A 23,949-nucleotide genomic window follows, 5' to 3' on the forward strand; every position below is an offset into this window, starting at 1 on the left:
GCCTTGAGACCATTGAGGAGAGGGAGACGGCAAAAAGACAGGAGCGTGAACTTAAAGAACAGAAAGAGAAAGATGAGCGTGAACGAAAAGAACAGAAAGAAAAAGAAGAGCGCGAACACGCTTTGGAAATGAAGCGTCTCGAGTTAGAGATGGAACGCGCTCGTAATGGAAGTCAGGCACACGGTGCAGGAGAACGAGTATTGTTCAAAATGACTGACCTGATGCGGCCGTTTAAGCTTGGAGAGGACATTGGTTTGTTCCTGGTTAACTTTGAGCGAACGTGCGAGAAGCAGGGGTTCTCTCGGGAAACGTGGCCACAGCGCTTGCTCACTTTGCTACCCGGCGAGGCGGCCGACGTAGTCGCTCGCTTGGAGAGAGAGGAGACAGAGGATTTCGACAAAGTGAAATCGAGTCTGCTAAAAAAGTACCGGCTGTCAGCGGAGGCGTTCCGTCGGAAGTTTCGGGAAAATGAGAAAGGCAAAAGTGAGTCATATACAGAGTTTGCCTACAGGCTTATGTCAAACATGCAGGAGTGGCTCAAAGAAGAGAAAGCGTTTGGTGACCACGAGAAAGTTCTGCAGTGTTTCGGGCTAGAACAGTTTTATAGTCGGTTACCTGAGAACGTGCGGTACTGGGTCTTGGATAGGCCAGACGTTAGTACGGTGGCTAGAGCCGCTGAGTTAGCCGAGGAGTTTGTGACGCGTCGGGCTCGCGGAGCTAAGGACGGTCAAAAGGGTGAATTTGGCTCCAAGTTTGAGAGGCCGAAGTTCACACCCATGAGAGCAAAGGGGGATACACGTAGTGCGGATGCGAGTGAAAGCAGTCCGACCGAACGTAAGGAGACGGCGGCAACCGAAGCCGAACGCAGAAAGCGGTTCGAGACGAGGCAAGCGCGCGTTTGTTATACGTGCCAGAAGCCGGGTCACTTTTCGGCGCAGTGTCCAGAAACAAAAACAAAAGTCGTGTTTTTGTCTTTATGCAGCACTGACGAGAACATGAAGCTTCTCGAGCCTTACATGCGAGACCTCCTCGTGAACGGGAAAGAGTGCCGAGTGCTTCGCGATTCCGCAGCTACAATGGATGTAGTTCACCCCTCTTACGTAGAACCCGATATGTTCACGGGCGAGTGCGCATGGATCAAGCAAGCAGTGGAAGCTCATAGCGTGTGTCTGCCGGTAGCAAAAGTGCTTATTGAAGGACCTTTCGGAGCACTTGAGACGGAGGCCGCAGTGTCATCTATGCTGCCCCCCCAGTACCCGTACCTATTTTCGAACAGGTCCGATCACCTCCTGCGCGAGAAGGGGCTTTTGTTTGGTGAGGCTAGCGTTCAGGCCTTAACCAGATCGAAGGTTCGGGAGCTCGCTGCAAAGGCGGTAGTTGCGGGGCCGACGTTGTTGAACGATGAGAAAGGGTCAGAGGCGCAGCAAGCTGGTATTCAGAGCACGCCCGAACTGAATAAAATCGAGCCTGTAGCGTTAAAGGCACCAGATACTGGAGAGGAAAATCCCGACACGGGAAAGTTAGAAGAGCTGTCTCCAGATTTGCTCATCGCGCCTACGTCAGACGGACTAAACAGGTTGCTAAAAGTCAGCCGGTCGGCTTTGATAGCCGAGCAAAAGAAGGATGGCAGCCTAGAAAACATACGCTGCATTGTCAAGGAAGGTATCGCCAAGAAAAATGCTCGCTTTGTGGAAAGAGGTGGGGTCCTGTACCGGAAGTATCTAGACCGCAGGGGAGTGGAGTTCGATCAGCTGATCGTGCCTCAATGCTATCGTCAGGATCTGTTGCGCTTGTCGCATGGGGGTTCGTGGTCCGGACACCTAGGAGTTAAGAAAACTAAGGACCGTCTCTTGCAAGAGTACTATTGGTCAGGGTGTTTTCGGGACGCAGACCACTTTGTGAAGACATGCGACACCTGTCAGCGGGTGGGCAAGCCAGGGGACAAATCGAGGGCGCCGTTGAAGTTGGTACCTATCATTACGGAGCCTTTTAGACGGCTCGTTATTGATACAGTGGGACCTCTGCCGGTAACAGCCACGGGGTACCGACACATTTTGACTGTGATCTGCCCAGCGACAAAGTTCCCTGAAGCAGTGCCGCTTAAAGAACTCAGCTCAGTTGAGATAGTCAATGCACTACTGTCCATATTTGCGCGAGTTGGTTTTCCTGCAGAAATCCAGTCAGATCAGGGCACAGTGTTTACTAGCGCTTTGACGACAGCCTTTCTCGAAAGGTGCGGGGTAGGGCTGTTACACAGCTCAGTGCACCACCCCCAGTCGAATTCCGTTGAGAAGCTCCACTCCGTCATGAAGCGCGTGTTGAGAGCATTGTGTTTTGAACATCAAACTGACTGGGAGCTGTGTCTGCCTGGAGTGATGTTTGCATTAAGGACCGCGCCGCATGCGGCTACGGGGTTTTCGCCAGCTGAGCTGGTGTACGGTCGCTCGCTGCGATCTCCGCTTCGCATGCTTCGAGAATCATGGGAAGGCAGGGGCGACGACCCAGTCGTGGTAGAGTACGTGCTTAAGCTCCTCGAACGCTTAAGAAGGGCACAGGAGTTGTCAGGTGAAGCAATGGCAGAGGCCCAGCAGAGGGCCAAGGTTTATTATGATCGGACAGCCAGGGCCCGTCGTTTTGAGGTGGGCGATGAGGTCATGATATTGCGCACATCGCTAAAGAACAAACTCGACGTGCAGTGGGAGGGCCCAGCACGGATTGTTCAAAAACTGTCGGACGTTAACTACGTGGTGAGTCTGCCAGGAAAGCGGAAAGCACAGCAAGTTTACCACTGTAATCTGCTCAAACCCTATAAGCAACGGGAAGCAGTGGTGTGCATGATGGTAAACGTTCCCGAAGAGCTTCCGGTCGAGCTTCCGGGACTAGGCTCAGTGACGAACAGGAAAGACACCGATCAAGTCATTAGTGACTTAATAAGTAAAGCATCGCTGTCGCCTGAGCAGAAAACCGAACTACACCAGCTCTTACAAGAGTTTCAAGGTCTGTTCTCTGAGAGGCCTGGTAGGACTTCTGTCCTTACTCATGACATAGAACTTACCTCCCCAGAGCCAGTACGATCCAAGGCGTACCGGGTGTCACCCCGCCAGAGCGATATTATGGAGGCTGAGGTAACGAAAATGCTACAGCTCGGTGTTATTGAAGCGGGTGAGAGTGATTATACCTCCCCTTTGATTTTAGTTGAGGTACCGGGCAAGGAACCTCGTCCTTGCGTCGACTACCGCAGGCTTAATTCCATCACTAAGGATCAAATTTATCCGATCCCTAACATCGAGGAGCGCCTTGAGAGAGTGAGTAGCGCTCAGTTTATTTCCACCCTAGATCTTGTCAGGGGTTATTGGCAGGTTCCACTTACAGAAGAGGCTAGTAGGTATGCGGCGTTCATTTCACCAATGGGGACATTCCGTCCTAAAGTTTTGAGTTTTGGTTTGAAGAACGCGCCATACTGCTTTTCAAGCCTCATGGATAAAGTGTTGCGGGGACAGCAAGAATTCGCTTTACCGTATCTAGACGACGTAGCGATATTCTCCGCATCCTGGCCTGAGCATATGGCGCACTTGCGGGCAGTGCTAACCCGCCTGCGCGATGCGGGCTTGACAGTCAAGGCTCCCAAGTGCCAGTTAGCACAGGCCGAGGTTGTCTACCTCGGACACGTGATTGGTCGGGGTCGTCGCCGCCCCTCTGAAATAAAGGTGGCCGCTGTGCGAGACTTCCCGCAACCGCGCACGAAGACCGATATTCGGTCGTTCTTAGGTGTCGCCGGCTACTATCAGAGGTACATCCCCAGGTACTCTGATATCGCGTCTCCCCTAACGGATGCTCTAAGAAAGACAGAGCCGCAAACAGTCGTCTGGGATGAGACAAAGGAAAGAGCTTTTAGCGCCCTAAAGAGCGCCCTAACAAGCCAGCCTGTGCTACGATCGCCCGACTACACAAAAGGGTTCGTTGTTCAGTGTGATGCTAGTGAGCGAGGCATGGGCGTTGTACTGTGCCAACGGGAAAATGGAGAAGTAGAACACCCCGTCCTGTATGCTAGTCGTAAGCTGACGAGTCGTGAGCAGGCGTATAGCGCCACCGAGAAAGAGTGTGCGTGTATCGTGTGGGCCGTTCAGAAATTGTCATGTTACCTAGCTGGCTCGAGGTTTATCATTGAGACGGATCACTGCCCTCTCCAATGGCTGCAGACCATCTCTCCCAAAAATGGCCGCCTCCTGCGCTGGAGCCTCGCTTTGCAACAATATTCCTTTGAGGTGCGTTACAAAAAGGGGAGTCTCAACGGTAACGCCGATGGCTTAAGTCGAAGCCCCTAACGTGGGAATCAGCCTCAAAATTGCTTGTTACGGATGTTTTTCTTCCTGAGGCAGGATTTTTTTTAACTTATTGCTTTTGTGTAGTGTTTCAAAGTGATGATGTGCTTTCTAGTGCAATTTTCCGATTTGTGGACGCGTTCTGAGTGCTGCTAAACTACTGTAAGGAACTAGGCAGCAGTATAAAAGGGGAAAGAGCCTGGCAGGGCTTAGTGAGGGTTGTGCCGTGCTTGCTGACTGAGCGGTTGACTTTCGGCGTAGTTCTAACGCTTGCCGGAAACGAGAACAAAAATGTCAACTCTCCCGAAGTCACTTTGCAGTGTCCTGTGTGAACGTGAACGTGAGAACGAGGCCTTCTCTGTGCGCTGCGCTCAAGAAACGCCAAAGGACGCCCGACTTCGGTTATGAGCATCATCGAGCGACATCCCTCCGGACAGCGGATGCAGTCCCCTGACCATCGGGATCTCCTTCCCCCGGCGGGGCGGTCTGTTACGTTTCGCCTACAACGCGCGGTAATGCCGGCGCGGATGCAACGGACGCCGGGGCTTCGTTCAAAGCGGCGGACATTTTGGCCCGTTCGACGCCGCCGCAACGCCTCCCCGCCAAGCGTGTCCAGGCGTGTTTCAGTGCCACGTGTCTTCGTATGTGCGTGTGTGTGTGTGTGCCCACGCTTGTCAAAGCGCGGCAGCCGGGGAGCGGAGCTCCCCAAGTGAGGAGCCAGCAGGTCTGTCCGTCGGCGGGTTGGCGATGCGTCACTACACTCGGTTCAGCATGTCTCTCGGCTCGACCGTGCGCGCCGTCGTGGGCTCATGCTCCGCCGTCGCGTGGGCTCATCCCGTGACCTTCCTTCTGGCCCGCGACGCCGAGAGTATAAGAGCAGCTGCCCCCGGACGCCAGGAGGGAGGCTCCGATTTGTACTGTTGAGTTACGTGCTCTCCCGTCTCTCCACTTCGGTCGACCTGACCGGCCGCTCTTTTGCTATGTTAGAATAAACAAGTTGTTCTGTTACCAGTCTTCTCTTGCTTTGCCGGGACCTTCGGATGCTTCCAGTGCCCCAGGCCGCCAGGCCAACGCTACCCTTGGGGCTTGCGACCCATTCGCAATAACGGGCGCCAGCACCGAGACCCCAACAACCCGCAATACCATGCTCAGTTTGGCCAAGACGGAGCGGAAAAGCTGCGAATGGGTGTTGTTGTTGCGGGGATGAACGAAGACTACGGACTGTCCCCCAGATATGTGAAATCGGCTTGCGTGGGTCCAGTGATTCACAGAATGTCTTCCATCGCTCACTCTCTAGTTTGCCTATGCGACGCTGAAATTTCTTCTGAATGCGTCGTGGGTCTCTGAGATCATAGATTACTGCGTCTGTATCGTCGTTATGCACGCTGTCGAATCGCACGAAATCTCTCAAGTTCAATGTCGTAATCCGTTCGGTTTGACGACAGAATACCTTACATACTTACCTGGTACGGGCCTCAGATGATCATTCAAAATTTGAATACTGTACAAAACGCGTGAGAATGTTTCTTACTGGAGATAGCAGCAGTAACTTGAATGTTCCTCTGATATTTACTAGTTACTTTTCAACTCATGTTGTCGCCTGAATTTTATGTACGTTTTGTTATTGTTATAGTTATCTGTTTTGAAAACATATATACGCATGGCAGGAAAGGGAAAGCAAGGAGCAGGCTGGCAACTGCCACCGGAAGCGACACAACGCCAGTCTACCCTTTAGAATGGAGGAGAAACATAGTAATGGAAGATTGGAAGAAGGGGAGGAAAGAGCAGAGGAAAAGAAAGGTGACGAATCTCAAATCTGAAGCAGAACAGACACAGCACAGGTCTCTCACAGTAGAGCCGGTCACTGTAGGTCACGCTACTAAAGAATGTTCAAACGCTTGAAATTCAAGGGAATAAACGCGTAGCGGTGATTAACTGCCTTTTTTTCATAATTGCTTACTGCTCAGTTTTTATTTACTTCAAGATTAAGCCTGAAGCATAAATACAGCGTTGTTCACCAGAGTAAAGAAAACATAATACAGCCGCAGATGCATTGCCTAAATTCTGTACCGATGCCGCACACATGATGTCGCTGAATTCGAAGTTTTCTGTTAAAATTGAGGAAAGGCGGGCTGCCCTGAAAAACTATTTTACAAGACAGCAGCTCAAAGGAAGATGGAGACCCGCCGTGGTGCCGTAGTGGCTTCGCCGTTGCGCTGTTAAGTCCGTGGGCGCGGGATCGCATCCCGGCAGCGGTTACTGGATTTCGATGGGGCGAAATGCAAAGACGCCCGAGTACCAACATTAGTCACACACGCATGTCGTTTCAACCAGCGCTTCCACAAAGGAAAGGGTTTTTTGTTGCTGTCCTGGTGAAAGCAAATTCCCTTGTTGAAATGTTGGCCCCACCCAAATGCCATGTTTGGATCCCCGTTGTTCATTGGAGAACTAGGTACTAATAAAAACGAATTCGCGCAGGTAATCAATAATCAATCACGTGTACATATATATATATATATATATATATATATATATATATATATATATATATATATATATATATATAATATATATTATATCAATGAGAAACGTGAAGCCTCTGTTCAAAATTGAAACGTATACTCTCACTTCTCGCTGCACATGCCACGGCGGCACTTCTCAGAACTACAGAGGGCTATTTCAAGGTCGAGGCAGGTAGACTATACGGCGCAGCGCAAGAACTGCCGCTTAAAGTGAATCCTTTTTCAGGGGTTGAAATTACCTTACATATAAGTTAACTGTTAAACTATTAATGGTAAACCTTCTAAGTTACCAGTAAAGCTGCTAAGGTTAAATACTTAAGATAAAGGGCCCCTGAAATGGTTCGGACAAATTTTGTAGACGCGTAGGGTACAGCTTAAGTAGAACATTCGCACCATCATTTAAGTGAAGCGTTACGTATTAACGGAGCTACAAGCGATTACAAGTTACCCTCCTCCCTAGCCATGTTTTTCCTCCTCAACTCGTTCGCCGAGCGATCGGGGCTAAGCTCCGCCTTCACTGGTTCTGCGTCACGATGCGACGTCACATCGTCCGCTTCCGGTTGTTTTGGAGCCCTCCCCCGCCCGCGCGAAACGTCTCCGCTGGCGACTTGGCCGTTAACCCCAAGCGAGAGCTATCGAAGCAGCGTGCGTTGCCAGCATTCTGTCGTAGCGCCGAACGTGTCTGGTATTCCGGTAATCACACACTAGCAGAACGTTTCGACGGAACGGTGGAGGCATAAACTCAAGCTGATGAAGGAACTTTAGCGTAGACGTACGTGAGCTGCCTGATCGGTCTCCACGGTCCAGCCACCCGTTGGCGCAGAGCTTAACCAGCCAAAGAAAAAGCTAATATTGCTCTAACCAAGTGTAAAACATTTAAAACATTTACAAAAACAACGTGCTATCGATTACACTCCAGCGAAAAATTTACACCAGCAGCAAAGAAGACTACATTTTGTTACTCCTACTGTGTGTGGTTGAGCTCTATGCCACCAGGTGGCTGCACCGTGCAGAGCATTCACATTTGCGCTTCTATTCATCCCCTGAAACAACATGCAAGGGGGCACGGCCAGGCTCTGTCCCCTTGCGCTTGCGTTTACCCTAATACCGGACTCGCGAAACGCTATTGCGTTAGTAATCTTCAGGTGTAAAGTGACGGCCGCAATCGCGCAAATCCTTGCGCCCATCGGATAGCGGCAGTCCAATGCGCTGCAGCCAGTCCGTTCGTCTACTGGCTTGCAGAAGGACACGATGTCGCAGCTTGACATATTGCCAGTCGCTACGTTTGCAGTCCACAACGCAACAAAGTCGAATCATAGCGCTCGCGAAAAGACAGACCGACACTGACGGCGGAGCTCTCGTCAAATACGGAGCACGTTGTACACAAGCAGACGACACTTGCTGTGTGCCGGAAGTGCTTAAGTGTACTGAAATATTTTTCTTCTGCATTCTCTTTATGTTACTTTCTTTTTATAAAAACAAATTAACTAACATTCCAACTATTACAAACATCATTTGTTTACCATAGAGATGGAAAAATTATCGATCATGAGCCCTGGTCAGCCAATCGGATAGCTCGCCCCACTGACGTCATATGGGTGATTTGCGTCATTGGGTAGGGGCGGCTTAAAATTCCGCCGAGCAGTGTGCTGCGATCGGCAGCCATGTGCATTTTTAAAACCTTATAATAAATTACACGCTTTACGCGGAGCACTTAGATGTGTCAATTAATGATCAGAAGGACCAACTCTAACGACTCAGTACGTTTGTAGAAAATCGTTAAAATCGTTTCAGGGTCCCCTTAACTATGATGTCATAGCTTTAAAGCATTTGTAAAGCAGGTAACATTATCTCTGGGTGCGAAGAATTCGCCTATTTTGCGATGTGCACTCTGTTCTGTCGTATAGCAGAGAAATCCATGAAAACACTATTTACAAGGTTGAGGTGAAAAAAAAAACGCACATATATGCCTCATTTTGGTAAAGCGGCGTGGTATATCATCTGCATATTTTGTAGCATACTCCGCTGACAAGAGTTACTATCTGTTCTGTCGAGGAAGAGCACACCAACATGGACGCCTAGAGCACGAAGTAAACTGCTTACTCGTCCTAAATGCGTTGAGACGAATGTACATAAACGCGGTCGCACTGCCTTCAGCAAACACTGCTTAGGGCGCCACATCTCACGAAAATCCCCCATTTGCGTAGGATGGAGCAGGTTCGAGTATGATTACTGCTAGCCAAAAGTGCGAAATAAAATAAAAAAACAAATTTAAGCGCACCTGCACGAAAGTACAACAGAGATGTGGTCTCGCAGGCACGTACTACCGATCAAGTTCTGTTTCTCTTAGACGTACATTATGCACGGCACTACGGTTCTTACTTTTTCTGTACTGCGTTTCCCTTTAGTGAGGCCACGTCAACGTCGACGTAAGGGCACGCCCGAATATACAGTCTGGAACACTGCGCAGTCTGTGGCTGCGCGCCTTGGGCCCTCGTCAGGTCATCGCTTGACAGTATTGGCAGCTGCAGCAATCGATGTTGCTCCTAACCATGTACCCCTCGCGCGCTTCCGCAGTCTACGTGAACGCCAAAGCTTGCCGCCTCTCGCGCCACACCTGAGGCTCGTGGCTGTGCGTGGCTCGAACGAGACGTCACTGCCGCCTGCGTGACGGATGTCGCGCGAGAGCTTTTTAATTTGTAAGGCGCAATACAATCCAGCAGCAATGCCAAGGAAGACCGATTGCGGCGGTCTCTTTTGCCTGGAGGCTGCGGTGTTCTCACCGTTAGGACATTAACAGGCACAAGTAATCTTAGTACCATACTAAGATTTTTATATAGAATAAGCTGCAAGTAATTAATTAATTCATTCATTCATTGATTAGTTAGTTAATTCGCTTTTTCTTTTCTTCTTTGTTTGTTTGTTTATATCCGTCTTCGTCATTTTGTATTTCTTTCTGTATTTCTTTCTTGGTGTCTTCCACTATTTCTTTCTTTCTTTCTTTCTTTCTTTCTTTCTTTCTTTCTTTCTTTTTTTCTTTCTATCTTTTCAGAAGGCTTCTTAGAGCTCAAGAACAACATTGCCAGCTATATAAAGCAGTTCTCAACTTCAGATCTCGAATAACGATCCAAAAATTTTAATCAGTGCAAGTTTGAAGTAGCTGCATTCAAAATTGTTTCTTTCACGACGCTTGGGAAACTAACGCGACACCTATAAAGTTAGACATTCACGCACTATCCTGCTTTTCAGATCCTTTTACAGCGGAGCTGTTAGAACCTCGCTGGGTTTCTCTTGACGTCCGCAGCTTCGCCGAGCTGGGAGAGAGAGAGAGAGGTGAGAGAGAGTGAAATCAAAGTATAAAAATAGCATAGCGGCAGCATAGTGACACGGTGAGGGTGGGTGAAGCCTTGCGTGAGAGAAGGAGTGGCACGGCGGGGACACAGGTGTGTGACCTCATTGCTCTACGATAAAAACCCGCGCGCTCGTTTCAGCGGTCCTCTTTCTCGCAGTCGAAAAAAAAATTATGCATGGCTCTGCTATCGCAAGCACCAGAGACCAGCGAAGCTGGGGGAAGCCCAGCAAATGTTAGACTATGTTTGCAGTTTGGAACTACTTTACTGGCCATCCCCCATCTCCGCTGGTCTCTCGTGTTTGCGAAAGAAGAGCCACGCATATATTTTTTGAAGAAACGGACCATTAAATTTAGAACCGCAACAGATTTTATTTTCCTAATGCAAGCTTTGATTATGAAACTCAGTGAAGTTGCCGAGTTGTTTCCTGGTTTCAAAGCATTAATTCGGTCACCTTGGGCGGCTTCTGTACTTTTTGTTTTGTTTTAAGTGATGTACAACGGGCAAACAATGGAGTCCATACGTGCGCTTATTTTTTATGCTAATTTCTTACAATGGTCCGTATACAATAGCTTACCTTGATTCTTCAAAGCTGAGGAATGCGAGGTAGCACCTTGAATTTTTTTATCATAAATATTTATAAAGGCGGAAATATTCTTGAAAGTCGTACTTCAGTTCACTTTTACTGAAGGTGCCTTGGTTTGATCATTTATGTATGTAAAAATGTAAATCTAAACACAAAATTCACATTTTCCTTACATTGCATATTGCAGAGATTGGATGTAAAGGTTTGTCACTGTAGGACTGATTGCAGTAGGCAAAGACTGCAGAGAAAACTCGAACGTCGACCTATTATCCTATACTAAAGAAAGAGAGCAAGAAAAGGCGTGGAGGTGAACCAGGTTGCAACTGGTTTGCTACTCTATAGAGGTACTAAAATGTTCTTCTGGAACACTAAGGGTAGAAAGAAAAAAAATAACAACATGGGACTTCTAACAAGATAACATTGCATTATTTATTAAAAGAAAAGCATATAACAACGGAAGGCTTGGCTAAAAGCGCTGTTCGTCTTTGTGTTGCGGAAAATTATCTGCTTTTTTCGAAGGAAGGAAGGAAGGAAAAAGTAGAGAAGGAAAGGCAGGGAGGTTAACCAGTTTAGCGTAACCGGCTTGCTACCCTACACATGGGGCTTTTTTCGAAGCCTCTTCACATAGGCGCCATGTTGAATTGAATCCACAAAGGTGCTTTGCCCTCTCCGCCCTCGTTTTCTTTTTTTTTTTTTTTTTTTGAGCAACACACGATACTTGATGGTGCTTCGCAGTGTGCGCAACTTCCGATACCATGTTTCCCCCAACTTGAAAAAGGAAATGCTGTTTTTTTCAGATTCTTCATAACTTATGAAGAAATCAAATATGCAGTTCATGGCCATATGCTACAGATCAAGATAAAGTTGCGTTCACTTGCGCGTGAAATGGCTACAGATATCACGGTTTATATTTTCTACAAAACGCAACAACAATCACGTTACGGAGTGAGTGTGGAGTGAAACTCCAAAGAGAGCGACGTTGGCACGTTGCAATCGAAAATTTCTTGCAATGCGTATGTAACAGCATCTAACGCGAAGCGTGGACACAATGGTGCACATTGGTTCACGTGTCTATACGTTGTGCAAAAATTTTGGTGTTGTCGTGGCGGAATTCTGGCAACGAAGAAAAGAATAACTTCAAAGCGAGATTTTCAACGCGCAGCAGATGCCCGCAGAATGGCAAGAACTACAGAGTGCTTGGCGTATACAAACTTCACAGGACCGCTTGGCCGTTTCTGATGTAAAGATAACCGCAGAAATGGCTCAGTGGTTGTGGCGTTCTGTTGCTGAGCACACGATCACGAATTCGACTCCCCGCCGTGGCATTCGGATTGCAGAGAAGCACAAAGAACGCCTCTCTTTCGTGCTTTGGATCGGTGTGCAAAAAATTATTCAGGAACTCTAAGTTGACCCAGAGCCTTATACTTAACGGCGTCTCTTGTAGCCCTAGGGTGCTACAGCGTAAAGTTATGCCATTGTTGCTTCGCTCCAACCTCCTGATGTCAAATTTATATAACTGCTGACGGACGCATGGGCGTTGACCCGCCAGGTTTTTTCAACAACCGAAACAAACGCTCTCCTCGTTTAGTGGAGGTGATCTTCGTTTGGTTTCAAAGAGAATAGCTCGGACTACCGATATTGGTTTTTCTTATTTAACTGGCTGACGAAAGGCGCGGAGTGAACGCAGTAGGAAAAGGTTTCGTTGTGGTCGAGTTACAGCGCAGTGAAAGTCGATAACCGGGCGAGGAGAGCGGAGCCATCGTCTCCGATTGGTCCGCTTCCCCATGCTTAGCTGGCGGTGCCTCGAACAACGATTGCGGGGCATGCAACGGGCTGTTAGAAATGCACGCCAAAACGGATGCTCAATGAAGTATATTTGGCAGCGCGATGTCGTATACGTGCCGAAAAGGCTCGGCAATTTCATACTGCCACGCAAAATCTTTATTACGCGCAAGGAAGTCGATGCTCCATTACAGCTCCGAATAGCCAGCGCCAGGCCGGTCGGCGGGCAACCGTGTCTTCTATTCCTTTTAAAATGAAGCTCTACCTCTCTCCCCCATTCTCTGGCTATTCCAGAAAATACCGAGTTCCGTTCGGCATATTAATGCATCTTAAGTGCGTACAAGTCCCTTTGACGTGGTGGTCTTCCGTGGTTTTGTGACGTCGCGGGACAGACAGGTGAACTGGAAGTGGCATGAAAACATTTTCACTGATCGCTGAAGGCTAATGGCGACGAAGGCGTAGAATCTGAATGATTTGTTTTCTGTACTTCAGAATAATAATGCATAATCAGTTTGTATACGTCATCTTGAGGTGGGGAGTTTTTGCGTTTTTCGTGACGTCTCGTGAGAGACAGGCGAAGCGGGCGTGGCCCCAAAAATGTTTGACTTGTCTCGCGGGGCTAACTAAGGAAATGAATTAGAAACAGATTGCAATAAATTTCCTTTATGACGCCTCTGTGTTGTTTTGGAATGTTTAATATTACAAGGAAGTCAGTCGATAGGCTTAAATAATGTGGCTTTTCACCAAACTGCCGTTGCGTATTTCAGTCCTTGTCATGATACTTTGAATGAGTTATATAATGAGTTATATGTAATGCGGTTATTGTGTTCATCCGTTCAGCAGACCTTGCTCAGAAACATCAAAGCCAAAGTGCAGAAGCTGTGTGCGCAGTTACACTGAAGATAGTTACGCGCCCGAATGCAAGTGTCACAACATAAGTCATGCATCCCTCTGAACAATTTGCTTTGTGCTGATGCAAATTTGTTAATACGTCTCCAATTATTCACTGTTTAAATAACAAGACCAAATCAAGCACGACGAACGGAACATGACCGCTGCTCAGGGTGCTGATATCCTAAAAGAAAAGTTAGTGTCGTATGAATCTAAATTTTTAAATGTTTAAGATTTAGCGTTTCTAAAATTATTCAGTCAGACATATCTCTAGACAGTATATGTGTTTTGGTTCACTGCAACACATAAAAAAGCGCGTCAGTCAAGGAGACACAATCTCTCCAATGCTATTCACTACATGCTCAGAAGAAGTATTCAAGCTAGTAGACTGTGAAGGCTTAGTGGTTAGGATCAACGGCGAATATCTCGGCGACCTTAGGTTTGCAGATGACATTGTCCTGTTCAGCAACACTGGAGATGAATTGAAACAAATGATTGAGGACCTTCACCTGAGAAAGTGTGAGAGCGAGGTTAAAGATTATTATGCAGAAGTCAAAGGTAATATTCAATAGCTTCTCGAGAAAACAAGAATTCATGACCGCCAGTGAGCCTCTGGAATCTGTACAGGAGTAGGACGACGAAGTGTCTTTTGATACAGCGCTGTTCTTTCTAGCTCCGCCTTATTTCTGTGAAAACCTAAGTTCATCCGCTGGTCTTCGCTCCCTGCTCGGTCGTAATGGAAGTGGACGACCCCGCACGTCTGCCGGCGATGGCGGCGTCAGCGGCGGCCGCCTCCAGGAAGCGGATCGGTCAGCAGAGCGACACCGACAGCGAGGACACCCATGTCTACTCTCTCAGCAGTGAGGACACTTCCGATGACGACTTCCAGCTTGTGCAGAGCCGCAGAGCGAAGAGAAGGAACACCAGGACGTCCTCATCGTCAAGCACGCAAACAGTGAGACAGCCGCAGAGGCCGGACGCCAATACCATCATATTTGTGCCCCTGCTTCCCAACGTCAACATGAGGCTACTTAACAGGCAATCTGTGTCGATGTCACTGGAAGCCCTGGTGCCAAACGAAATATCGGACATTCGAATGAACACCCGAAAAAATCTTCTGGCGGTTGATGTCCAGCATGCGGCTGCTTTGACCACTCTACGCAGCGTAACGGACCTCGATGGCATTCAGGTGCGCTCTTACATCCCTCTGGGATCTGACGTAGTCACCGGTGTTATTTACGACGTAGACGTTGCTATCCTTAATAACGACTTGCCGATTCTTATCAAGCCAGCCAATGATGAGGTCATCGTTGATGTTAAGCGGCTAGGCAGTTCACGCTGCGTGAAAATAGCATTCAAGGGTAAATATATACCCTCGCATGTTAAGGTGGGACACTTCAGACATGCAGTGCGGCCTTTCATTGCGAAACCTCTTCAGTGCCGCAAATGCATGAAACTGGGACACGTGAGCAGCGTCTGCGAAAATCAGGCAGCATGCCCCCGCTGCGGAGAGCCCCACGCTGCAGATAAATGTGGCGCGACTGTAGTGAAGTGTTCCAACTGCGGAGGATCACATGAAGCTTCATCGAAGAAATGCCCACATATTAAGAAGGAAATGGCCATCTTGAAAGAGATGGCGAGAGATCATTCATCTCATCGCGAAGCCGCCGAAAAAATCAGGAAGCGACGTTCACGTCGCCGGCGCTCCTCAAGGAAGGCTCCTGAAGGAAGACGCATGCCACTTCCTACGACACCACCTCCACCTCCACCGCCCAGGCCAGACAATGTGGACAGGACCGCGAACAGCAAGTCCACTGAGAAGACCGCATCTTCCGAATCTTGGCCGGCTCTACCGAAACGACAACATTCACCAACAGACACACAGCAAGCTTTCGCTGGACAACCCCCGACGTCTACTGTCGGCGATTTGTGCGACCACGACAGGCAGGTGGCTGATATGCTGCAATCGCTAATTAATACAATGCGCATTATACTGAACAAGCTGCAAACACCAGCAGCTCGAAGCGCTCTGCAAATACTGGATGCACTAAATCCAGTGCTTGCTAGCATCGTTTAAGCATCATGGCTCGATCAACAGTCCCCTTCCGCACTGAACTTAAAAGTGCGTCGATTTTTCAATGGAATGCCAGGGGTCTAAGGACCCGTATATCAGACTTTCGCCAATTCATTTTCACACATCGCTTCCCCATACTGGTCATTTGCGAACCAAATACATCAACTCCACTCAGACTGTCCGGTTATGAATCTTTCGTCTCGTCCACATGCGGTGCGAGCACGAAAGTGATCATCTACATCCGCACGGACTTAACATATGTCGCTAATGCGATAGAGCCTCATGACGACAACCAATATGTCTGCGTAAATGTCCAAAAGAAGCATGTGTCATTTACACTAATTGGAGCCTACATATCCCCAGCGGGTCACTTTGACGGTGAACGACTAAAGAAAATATTACTAATGAACAATGGCCCCTGGGTTATCACAGGTGATTTCAACGCGCATCACCAGCTATGGGGAAGCACTAAAATTGACTCCAAAGGCAAGAGCCTTGCCTCCTTTGCTGCCGACCATGATTTGTGCTGCATGAATGACGGCAGCCCTACATTTCTGCGAGGCACGACCTACAGTAGCTGCTTGGATTTAACTTTGGTGTCACGGCGCTTTGCCTCGAGCGTCCAATGGTTTACAGACATAGAAACACATGGAAGCGACCATATTCCAACATACATAAAGATTAGAGGAGTTGAGCAACGCTCCTCTACTGCCTTGCCTACAGTTGATTGGTCAAAATTTCAGAAGGATATGGATGACACATGTCGGGAAGGCCTCTCACACACTATCGAAGAAGCAATCGCAGAAGCATTGAAAACATCCATCTGCTCGCTTCCAAGGTCAACAAGGCGAACAGACTTGGACATGGAACTGGAGAGGCTGCGTGCAGCACGCCGACAAGCGGAGAGGAGGTATCGGCGCACGAAGTCCGTCTTGGATCTGAGGGCTTCACGACGCATACAAAAGAAAGTCCAGCGTCGCATGGATAAATTGGAAGATAAGAGATGGAAAGCATTCTGTCAGTCGCTTGATCCCCGCAAATCGCTCTCGCACATATGGAGAACGGTTAGGGGTCTTCGCTCATCTCCGCATCAAAGGAAGCCCTTCGCTGCTCTGGCCCTCTACCAACTCCGCTCGGAACTTCAAGTGGCTGAAGAGTTCTGTGCACGGGTTGCTGGGTCCGTGGCCATCATTACTGACGTAGCATTGAATGACATCCCTGAGGCACGTGTACCAGAAATGAACGTGCTATTTTCACTCGAAGAGCTCGATGCTGCGTTGGCGACCTGCCGGCGTTCTTCGTCACCAGGACCTGATGGCATCACGTATGCTGCCCTATGCCACCTTGGACATGACGCACGTGATGAGCTGCTCAACTACTACAATGAATCTTGGCAGAACGGCGCCGTTCCTAAACAATGGAAATCGAGCCGCTTGATCCCCATTCTGAAACCTGGAAAGTCTCCGCTTGAGATCTCATCATATCGTCCGATAGCGCTTTCGAGCTGCGTCGGCAAAGTGATGGAAAGAATGATTCTTGCTCGATTGGAATGGTACCTAGAACGATTCAACATCTATCCGGACGCCATGACAGGTTTTCGTCGAGGTCGCACGTCCATCGACAACGTCATCGACATCGTAACATGGGTCCAAAATCAAAAAAGCCTCAAGCGCCTATCTGCGGCACTTTTTCTTGATATAAAAGGAGCATACGACAACGTCGCCCACGAGGCCATACTAAACTCACTTGAGGCTGTTGGAGTTGGTGGCCGGATGTATCAATGGATTCGGGACTATTTGACTGAGAGGCGTTTTTTCTTACAGACCGAAGACGGCCCAACTTCAGACCATTCCATCTGCCGTGGTGTGCCGCAGGGTGGAGTGTTGAGCCCTATTTTGTTCAACCTCGTCCTGGTAGGACTAGCGGATTACCTACCGCAGACAGTACATGTCTCAATATACGCCGACGACATTTGCATCTGGGCCTCTGCGGTGACTCGCCCTCAGCTAAGAGCCAGGCTTCAGCGGGCGGCAACCATGACGGCTTCTTATCTCCGAGAGCAAGGCCTCAGTGTGTCTACTGAAAAGTGCGCATTACTTGGTTTTACGCGGAAACAAATGTCATCGTATCCTGTTACGATCAATGGTCAAGCTGTACTCTATGTTAAGACGCATCGCTTTCTGGGCGTCATCATTGACCGCAACCTCTCGTGGAGCCCTCACTGCGTCTATCTGAAGAAGAAGCTAGTCGCCATTGCTCAGGTCTTCCGATTTCTATGCGGGAAAAACTGGGGTACACCAGTCCATTCTATGTTGCAGCTGTACAGGGCTTTGTTTCTCGGACTCCTTCGTTACAGCCTACCAGTATTGTCAAATGCATGCAAGACGAACTTTCGCGCCTTGGAGAGCATACAAGGTCAAGCCCTACGCACGTGTTTAGGGCTGCCTAGGTGCACCTCAACAGCAGCGACAATCGCCATCGCAGGAGACCATACAATCCAGACACATGTAGCTGTCGACTCTCTCAGAGCGCACATTCGCCATCTGTCAAGGATCCCCGACCATCATTTGGCCTCCCTACCAGCCGAGAGACCTCAAGCGACCTTTTCACGAGTTATTAGCGCTCATCATGAGTACATACCGGCATCATTTACACCGGCGGCGAAGCCTTCCTCTCCCCTGTGGTGCCTGCGACAGCCTCAAGTGAATTTTGCTATTCCTGGAATCACAAAAAAATCCAATCATCCATCGCCGGCTCTGAAGCAACTTACGCTCACATTACTGCACCAGACGTATCATGACCGCATACATATATATACCGATGGTTCCACCTCACCTACCAGCTCAACTGCCGCATTCGTCGTTCCAGCCAAGAACGTTACAGTTAAATTCAAATTGTCGCACACGACTACATCTACATCGGCAGAACTTGCAGCTCTCCATGCCGCTATGATGTACATCACCGAAGAGCCTACAGAGAAATGGGTCGTATTTTGTGACTCAAAGGCAGCCCTTCACAGCATCAAGTCCGCATTACGTCACAGAACCTACGAGCAAATGACATCTGAAATCAGGGAACTGCACCACCATGCTCTGGAAAGTGGACACCACATTATATTTCAGTGGATTCCTGCTCACTGTGGCATCGTCGGCAACAACCTAGCTGACAAGGCTGCCCGGTGTGCCCACGAAGATACCAAGACGCGTCCAACACCTTTGGCGAGGTCGGACGCTGCCAGAGAACTTCGCCAACTTGCGCGTAAGAAATCCCAAGATCTCTGGATTTCAAGTGGCCTAAATTGCAGATTACGTAAACTGGACCCCACGCTACGGCTACAACTGCCATCTAGCCTTCCCCGCGGCGAAACAACCTTGTTGTGTCGCTTGTGGCTGGGAGTGGCGTTCACGAACGCATACTCCTACCGTATGGGAATGGCCGAGAGCCCGATGTGCGACTCCTGTGGGTGCGAGGAGACCATCGAGCACCTATTGTGTACCTGCCCTCGCTACGATGTCCAACGCCTCTCTCTGCGGGCAACTTTACGCAGACTGGACTCGAGATGTTTCACCGAGTCAAAGATACTCGGACCGTGGCCACACCCGTCACTGGCTCGAAAAGCGATTCGTGCACTAGTGCGGTACTTGAAGTGCACGGGCTTAACAGACCGTTTATAGTGTCCTTGCGTATGGTGTCGCTCCCACACGTACTCAGTCCTTCCTCTCTCCCTTTCTTCCTCTTTCTATTCCCCTTTCCCCCACCCCCAGTGTAGGGTAGCAAACCGGATGCTGTTCTGGTTGACCTCCCTGCCTTTCCTACCCTTGTTTTCTCTCTCTCTCTGTACAGGAGTACATTTATCTAGGTCAATTACTCACATTGGACCCTGACCACGAGAAGGAAATTCACAGACGAATAAAATGGGTTGGCGTGCGTACAGCTGGTATTACCTAACCCTAACTGGAAACTCACAGCTGTCATTGGAAAGTGTACACTCATTGCATTCTACCGGTGCTAATATATGGGGCAGGAACTTGGAGGTTAATAAAGAAGCTGATAAAAGGGAATAGCCGATTTTCTGCTGGACATTAAGCGAAAAAAAAGGGAGCTGGGCAGGCCATTTAACGCGCAGGGTACATAACTGGTGAATTATAAGAGTTACAGAATCGGTGCCAAGGGAAGGGAAGCGCAGTCGAGGACGGCAGGAAATTAGCTTGGGTGATGAAATTAGGAAATCTTCAAGTGCAAGTTGGAATCATCTAGCGCAAGACAGGGCTAACAGGAGATCGCTGGGAGAAACCTTCGTGCTGCAGTGTACATAAATATAGGCTGGTGACGATCTGTAGAGAGATGGCAGTCGTCCACCATTTGTATTTGCTTTTGTCACCTTCGAAATATTTAATCTCACACTCCTGAGAACCACTCTTTATCGTCTTCTCTGACGACTCAGAAGGAGACCGCTTCATTCCTCTGTACCTCATTGTTGACACCTTCTAGTATAATATTTGAATACATTGCTGATGAAGGCGTACTCTGTTTACCCGGAGACTCTCAAATATCAAATGGTCTTTAGTACACCACGCTGCGAGGCAGTCTTGATACTTGAAAGGTTCCATAGAACTTGTGATTGGAAGTCCCAATTATTTTCCGCAATGCAACGTGTTCGCCAGGTAAGTCTGTTATTTCACTGCTGCAACTTCTCTCAAAGTTTTTCTTCGTTAGATGTTTATATGATTCTTGCTGTTTCGCAGTTTTCTTGCTCTCAGAAAGCTTTAGGTTATCGAGAAGTGGTCCAGTCATCGATTGCCTTGAAGTATTATCACAATCGCTGAAGCAGCGAAAATAGGGCTGCATCCAAGAGCATTCGTGCAAGAACGTTTGTGATACCTCACAGCGGCTTTGCGGCAGCACTTCCAACCACCTGGAAAGTTTGAGTACATTTTTATATACTGTTTCATGTTTCGTATACAATGTTTGACACGGTCTATATGAACTGGGGGATAGGATAAATACAACTTGATTGTCATTCCTTGATTTCCCGCCCCCTTTGCAAGCTTTACTATTATATTTTTTTTAAAGCGGGTCAATTACCGCAAAATAAGGTTGTTATGTATTGGAAACACATAGCCTTCAGAAGGCAGCTGACGCTGTTGGCGTCTCGCTATTGTGCCCAAGTCATAAATATTCTTGTACATCCATGAATAGCCAGAAAGAAAGCTTGAGTTTCTCTGACGTCTTATGCTTTCTTCTGAGATCCGCGAGATCCAAATGAACAACATCAGATGGTACACTTGAATGCTTTGTGGAATCTGCGTGGGCTGCTTGAACTTGACTTTGTTCTTCTGGCACAGATGGTGCTTTGGGATGTAGATTCTGGTATCATCTTCAATACCAGGCCATGTAACTCTCTTAAGTAATTTGTTGTACGTGCGTCAGAAACCATCATGTCCACCTGATTCGGGGGTGTCATGGTAGAGATACAGTATTTTCGGAACCACTGTGGGTGGGAGGTGATACTTGCCATCAATAAGATTCTTTCTTTTGGTTCCCTCGTAGAGCTTCACGTGGTTAATTTCTTGAGGATAGTCAACTGCGTTCTTTACCAGTAACCCGGACGTGGGAAAGTGGAGGACCGAGTCGTTTCGAAATCATGAAATCAAACTGTGGGATATAATTTACTCATCTAGCTATGCGGCCTCTTCTTCGTGTCATGACAAGAGGGGGAGTTAGTGCCATATGATCTATGAAAAGGTTTAATATTGCACCTTCTAGGTAAGTTCGAAAACACTGCACAGCTTTCAAGACAACCAGCACTTCCGTTTCTGTTGTAGTGTAGTTAATTTCAGCTGACTTTATTGTATAACTGTTGTACCCGACTACATAATGCTTTTGGTGATTCGACTCTGACAACGTCTAGTACAGAACCGCAACAGTCACATAATATGACGCATATATATTGAGCCCAAACGACAAGGAGAAGTATGGTATCCGTAGGATAGGGTCCGACGATATTATTTTCACAAGCCCACGGTACGCATTTTCACACTCGTCATCCGACTAACGTTGGAGCACGTTTTCTGCGTCAAACGTGTGAGACATCTCGTCTTAATGGCATAGTCTTTTATGAAGGACCTGAAGCATCCAGATAGATTTAGGAAAGCAACCAGTGACTGTACATCATAGATTCCTGCTTCGAATTTTTCGTGGACCCGTCAAAGACTCTTTCGGGGAGCACTAACTTTTCTTGGAAGAAGGAACATTGTGTAAATTTCACTTTGAGGCGTGCAAGACTGAGAGCATGCAAAACTTACGATAGGTGTTTGTGATGTTCTTCTTTTATTTTAGAATAAACGATGATAACATGAATGTAAACGTTGGAGAACCTACCAAGGTATGGTTGCAGGGTTTCTTTCGCACTCTTCTGAAACCAAGATGAGGAGTTTTCCTACCCGAAAGGTAGTCGGTTATATTCATGCAAGTCGATTGGTGCAAAGAACGCAGTGTACTTTCTCATTTTCTCAATCAATGTAATTTGCCAGACGCCCTAATTTGCCAGACGATTAAGAGCTCAGTAATTTATGCGAAGGCGCAAAGTTTCATCTTCTTTCCGAGCAATAGTTATAGGCGATGCAAATACTGACACCGTCGGCAGAACGATGACAGCGTCTACCACTGCTCGTAGCTCTGCCTTCAACCACATCTTCTTTTCTCTTGACATATTATACGGAGTTCTTCGAACCCCTGCTTTGTCTGCGAGGTCGAAAGGAAACCGCATGCTATTTCATAGCTGGAGGGTTATCCTGCAGCAGAATTAGCCTGTATTCTATCAGTTCCGTCTAAAGAAAAGCAGGAAAGGAGCCGGATCATTTTGGCTCAGCATTTCAAGCGAAAAGAACCAATGAATGAAAAAGAAATTATATGCTGTCTACAAAAAAATTCAAAAAAATAAAAAAATAAAAGAGTAGCGGCATTAATGAACTCTGTGTGCACTGCAACTATTTTCTCTGCGGCTCGCGTCTCTTTCGGAGTCTTAATTCTAAAGAACTGTTTGTTCAACGCCACCGCGACCGATTCGAAAGAAAAGCCAATTAAATTCTTTGAGACAACAAGCCTTTCCGCTGCTCAAAGAAACACCCTGAAGGCAATGAGCAAGTTAAGGCTCTGGTGTGGCTTTTTTTGCGCGCCGTGAAGCTTCTGGCCTCCAGCAATCGATCGCCTTTGAAGTCTTATCAAAGTGAAGTAGGGAAAAGGCCATCGCTCGGCGTATCGCATTGGATTGGCAAAACAAGTTGCTAGACTTAAGGAGTGACTTGTCCATGCCTGTGCTTGGTAGTGGATAAATGGGCTTTATGAGAAAAATGAACTTAAAGACATGATGTTTAATTCATGTTACCTTAAGCCTCCTAGAGACAATAAACAGGTCTTAGGGACGTTAAGTGATAAGGTTAAGACAGATATGGGGGGGGGGGGGGGGGGGGGGCTGAACACGCAGATTAACCAATATTTCACCTACGTGATAAAAAATATTGGTTAAAAATTCAGTGTGCTACACGAAGTTTCTGTTTGTTGATTAAATGGTGCCAGGGTTCTATGTTATGACGCACTAAATTATCACTTTTGTAATTTCGCAGGAGTACTTGTCTTGTTTGCCATCTTTATTTCTCTACTGTTTAATAAAGGCCTTCACTTTGTTTTTTGAATGAACGCAAAGGAATCAAGTGTAGAGCAGCTAATTCAACGCGACGCTGCTGCGAAAACTCATTATAGTGGAGGCTTAAGTGCGGCTAATTAATATTTGACCAGGATGACGTTGAGCTTACCGACAAGGAACTAATAAGAACCTGGTTTCTTTTTATTTATTGCCGTGTAACTCAATAATGTAATGCACAATGAACAATGTCGGCAAAACACCTTGAGGATATTTTGGTCACCGATTTCATCTACCGCGCTGACATTGTGCAAAGTGTCGTTCGCATTGTAATTCACAAATAAAAAGCGCACGTGTAACACTGCGCAAAAAAATGCCCTGATGTCCTGGACTTTGCCACGGCGACACAACCGTAACAAAAACGAAACGGAAAAGAAAAATTGTGCTCAAGCCATCGAAGATGACTGAAAGTGTAAGCGAATAGCCGAGCGCTTTTAGAAAGCATGCGCTTGAAGGCATGTACTTGTTACATTCAGGATACTTACGCAGCGCATAATTGTTGTTTCAACGCGTAATTCCGCAGTGAACGGAGTCGTAAAGCAGCACATCGGTAGAGCTGGTATGGGTGGAAACACATGTATACCAATTCATCTCACGTGTGTTGTCTCCGGAGGCGCGAGTGCCGGCGCAGCAGGCGACCGGAGTCCTCCTCTACCACTGAGTCTTCTCCTGCGCCCCGTCTTCCCGAGGGGAGAGGGGGGCGGGACAAGAAGAGGGCTG

This window comes from Dermacentor andersoni, chromosome 5 (genome assembly GCF_023375885.2).
Source record: "Dermacentor andersoni chromosome 5, qqDerAnde1_hic_scaffold, whole genome shotgun sequence".
Lineage (NCBI taxonomy): Eukaryota > Metazoa > Arthropoda > Arachnida > Ixodida > Ixodidae > Dermacentor > Dermacentor andersoni.